This window comes from Lolium perenne, chromosome 7 (genome assembly GCF_019359855.2).
Source record: "Lolium perenne isolate Kyuss_39 chromosome 7, Kyuss_2.0, whole genome shotgun sequence".
Lineage (NCBI taxonomy): Eukaryota > Viridiplantae > Streptophyta > Magnoliopsida > Poales > Poaceae > Lolium > Lolium perenne.
This window is the reverse complement of record NC_067250.2, coordinates 54,901,647-54,906,181: the sequence shown is the minus strand read 5'-3', so window position 1 is coordinate 54,906,181 and position 4,535 is coordinate 54,901,647. Positions and strand designations below refer to the sequence as shown.

General features: G+C 40.1%; 1 long non-coding RNA gene across 3 annotated transcripts; it reads right to left on the bottom strand.

The window, feature by feature from the left end:
- On the bottom strand, window positions 1–2,792 carry LOC127317460 (uncharacterized). Of its 3 annotated transcripts, XR_011749523.1 has the most exons (4): window positions 2,416–2,792; window positions 1,819–1,960; window positions 1,020–1,142; window positions 1–676 (listed from the first exon to the last, which is right to left on the bottom strand). It is a non-coding gene; the product is annotated as an uncharacterized lncRNA (long non-coding RNA). The 3 variants fall into 3 exon arrangements; XR_007861160.2 differs by lacking the exon at window positions 1,819–1,960 and having other exon boundaries at window positions 1,020–1,145; window positions 2,416–2,777; XR_007861161.2 differs by lacking the exon at window positions 1,819–1,960 and having other exon boundaries at window positions 2,416–2,777.
- Window positions 2,793–4,535: the final 1,743 nt, after the last annotated feature.

Genomic DNA, 4,535 nt, shown 5'->3' with positions numbered 1-4,535 from the left:
TGAGCTATATGCCTCATTTGCCAAAAAAACATATCCCAGAATCATTCTAAATAGCAAATTACATTCTCCAAATGGCATAATCACTTGTTTTTTTTAGATCAAATGGCTGCCATCTTTATTAATTGCCCATGTTCAGAGCGGCAAGGTTTAACACAAAGTCTGGGAGGGATTCAACCCATGATACCCATCTATTACAACACTTATTCATACAGCCATCCTAAGCTAATTTGTGAGCCACCAAATTACCAGATCGTCGCACGTGAAGGACCCTGAAATCATCAAGTTCCCCAAGAGACGCTTTGATTTCTTCCACAAATGGCCCGTGGATCGACCGGTTCTTGTCGCTGTCCTGAAGTTTCGCCACCACCACAGTACAGTCCGTTTCCAGTGCTATTTTCATCAGTCCCAACTCCTTCGCCAAGTTAACAGCATGGTGACACGCAAGCAGCTCAGCTCTCTCCGGGTCAGTCACTCGGGGAAAAATGGCATGCCCCCGCCAGAGGGACTCCATGGTGATCCCGGATGAACACATCTCCACCTCCGTGGCATAATCACTTGTTGACTGAAAACAACTTACAGCATAGTAGTTCCTTTCCATTTGCCACAATTGTCAGGCTTGCTTAGTTGAGAGCTGAAGTCATGTCTTCCTCAGTGCTGAGCAGTTCTTGTTTGATGCCTGAAATAGAAGAAAAAATATGTCAGAAACATCCATAGTACAGAAATAAGGTAAAGATCCATGTATGGCCACACATGAAGACATTACACAATGGCCTACTTCGAACTTTTGGGAATGATCAATAGCAGACTGGATAAGAATTTACGAAAAAGCATGGGCATAATCACGCAGATGAATCAGTATTAAACCGTGGAAAATAAAAGCATGTCTATGGCAAGTGGTACAGTGGTAAAAAAATCCTAATTTATAACACATAGCTATTAAATCTGTGATTCAATTACATGTAAACAGCCTTGTGGAGGTAAGATACAAATATTGCAGAGGTTTTAGACAGTAAACTCACTTGGCAGTGCACAAGCATTTCAAAATATTCTTGACACATCAACGATCTCAGTAGCAGTGGTTTCAATTTTCACTATGTCAGCTCCTGTTGCTTGCATCCGAGCAAAGAATCTTCCTAGCTCTTCTGCTGACAGAGTGAGATGAAATGATGAGCTTACAGGTTTCTTTCCGGGCATGAATATCGTTAATTCATTAGTAGAATCACCCCACAAATATCATAAATCAACAGAAGACAATTAGGAAAGTAAGGAACCCATTAACACATCCATGTGTGGAAACACGTGAAGAAATTACCAAATGGTCTAGGGAGACCAACTTTAATTTTTGAATGGGGAGTCGGTGCCACCGACCAAAGCTAACCGTTGCTACCGTCACATGAATTACAATCACATGAAGCAAAGATTACACATCTAGCAACACCTCAAATAGACTAACATCCACTATTATTGCCAAATATTTAAATACACTGGAGCTAGCTACTTCGCAACTACAAAATTCAGAATTGGAACTTCTAATCCTGAATAATTAAGCAGATAAATCCTGTGCATGAACAGCCAAATAAATTTGATTTTAGTGCCCAAACCATGTATGGACTATAATGCATGTGAAGACATGTACCGATGAATTCAAAATCCGATTGATTCATCAAGCTACATAGAAACTAGAGGGGGCTTGACATAAGTGTTATGGTGCGGCTTCATCTGGATATGTACAGCAACAAAAATGAGCTAAAGAATCAGTTGTGCTTCCCTCTGAGCAAACCACATCAATAATCAACACTAACTGGGGAAAATACCCACCTTCTGGAATTGCATATCAATAACTGCAAGCTGACGTAAAATTGCAAGGGGCTAGATGCCTAGATGCCACGTTCACAGACCCATATGCTAGCGTTGCGGCAGCAATCTACAGTTATCCATAACAGCATATCAAAAGTGTGACCTGTTCCATTGATTAACATGAGAATTAGCAAAGACTATCTAACACAGCTGCATTGATCTCTATGTACAAAACCGAACCTTCGAAACAAGAGATCAAACTGAGTTAAAAATTCTGTTAAATGGTTCCAATGAAGAACTTGCAAAACTGAATTCAGAATTATGTTAATTGGCAAGTTTCTACGGCGAGGACTGCGGCGACATGCGCTGGTAACTGAAATAATATGCCATCATCTAGCTAGCAGGGCAGCATCGAGAAATCGAGTTTGAACAATAACTATATGCCGCCGTGGTGAGATAAAAACAACATCTGAGATGTACATAAATTAAACTCTAGATATGAGGCGGTCGTTGCCATGTGCTTCCACTGCCTCAACCTTTTCACATCAAATCTCCACACGGGTATACAAAAATAATTATGGATCTGAGTATCCGACGCAAAGAGAACATGTTGCTTACCGAATTTGATGCAGATTCTACCCGCGTGCAATACGCAGTGCACCATGTCTCCGTTATCGCCGACGACCACGCCGCCGCCGATTCGGCCGGCCGGTCACGACGCCGATTCGGCCGACCGGCCACGACGCAGCCGAGGACACGGTCGTGGCAGAGACCAGCAGCTGCTCCTATGGCCACCGAGTCCATCCGCCGCTCATGCGCTCGCCGGCGGCCGCTCAATCGCCAACCGCCGCATACGCTCGATTAGAAAATTACGAGGGGGGAAATCAGGTGACGGGCGACGGGAGGTAGTGGGACAGCTTCCAAATCCCACGACCGAGAAACTAAACCGTCGGGGTAAAAAAAAACGACCGAGCACAATCAGCAAGGATCGATCGAACCGGATGGATGTGTATATGACCCGGGTGCAGAATTACTTATTCTGCACCCAGGGTATCTAATAGAGTTTCCCTATATATATATATATATATGACTATATGATGCCGAATTTTTTTCATTATTTAGCAAATCCGCAATATGACTATAGCCCGGCTATAGCTTTTCGTAGCTTCAAAAAAATTCGCGGCTATCGACTATAGCCGGCTATTTTAACCAGAGGTCTACAGCGACAAATCCAACATCCACAACAGACAACCCATGGACTCTAAACAATTTAATCATAAAACTGCAGAACACAATTGATTACAGAGAGATATGGTTCGTAGATCCCAACGATACAACCATGTAACTGCAGTCCGCGGAACAAAACTCATTACTGTCCGTTTCTTTCATGAAGCACCAGTTTCTTGTATTTTATTTTATACTCCTAATATGGTATTTGAATTATTGCATTTGAATTATATAGCTGTTTGTCCTTCTAATATGGTATTTATATATAACACAAATCTTGCATTGTTTCTTCTATGAAGAACATCTTCAAGCAAAATATATATAGTTCTGTGAGATACATATCTCAATAGTTTATATGATACTTTTTCTAAATCACGTAAGTTCTCTTGTAAATCACGTGTGATGTTTTGCACGGCTCAGTGCCTTCCTGCATGTCGGCACTGGTCGAGTGTGGATGTAGAACGGTATTACTCCCTCCGTTTTTATTTAGTCCGCGTCTAGGTTTAGTCAAAGTTAAACTTCATTAAATTTAACAAAGAATATAGGAAAAATATCAACAACTTTAATATCAAAGGCATATAATACGAAAATATAGTTTATGATAATTCTAATATTATTTCTAAACTGTAGATGTTAACTTTTTTTCCAAAATATTTAGTCAATCTTTACAAAGTTTGACTCTGACTAAACATAGAACCCAAACTAATTGTGAATGGAGGGAGCACCTAAATTTCAACAAAGCTCACGTTACCCCTCAATTTGTTTTTTGGAATTATAGTATTTGGAATTGTCAATTCAAATGGTGTGTACCAATAATCACTCGTGTGTTGTCCATGGTCAATCAAATTTTGTCTACGTTTAGCTACACCATGTTCTACATTGCGTTTACTGTTTCCTGAGACCAGAAACAATATTTGTGCATGGTGCCAGGAGATTGTTATTTCAGAGATTAGGCCGGTCATTGAAAAGGCTGTAAAAGAAGTGCACAGGGGACAAGGAATTTCTGAACTCGGGTGTAGATGCTCCTGATTTTTTTTTTTGGAAAAATAGCAAAATAATTCAAAAAATATGAAATTTTTAGACAACGAACATGAATAAGTGTTCTATCTGCACACAAAAAATCTCCAAAAAAGACATATGTAGTGGTTTGTGCAAATAAAAACAAATCGGAGTGATGTAAGAAACAAATCTAGATGTTCCAAACAACACCGCATTTTGTCTTTTTTTCACATACCAATATATATGTATTTCTCGGAGATTTTTGGTGTGCAGTTAGGACACTTGTTTATGTTCATTGTTCAAAAATTTCAGATTTTTCCAAAAAAAAATTACTGTTTGTTTTTTAAAAAAAATTCAATCAGGAGCATCTACACCCAAGTTCATTTCGGTGCACACGGCTCTTCTCCCCCAAACTATGGTTGTTGCCGATCTAGGCTGGTCTTCAGGACCAAACGCATTGATCTTCGTCTCCAATGTGATAAACGCCATAGCCAACCATTGTACTAAGCTTG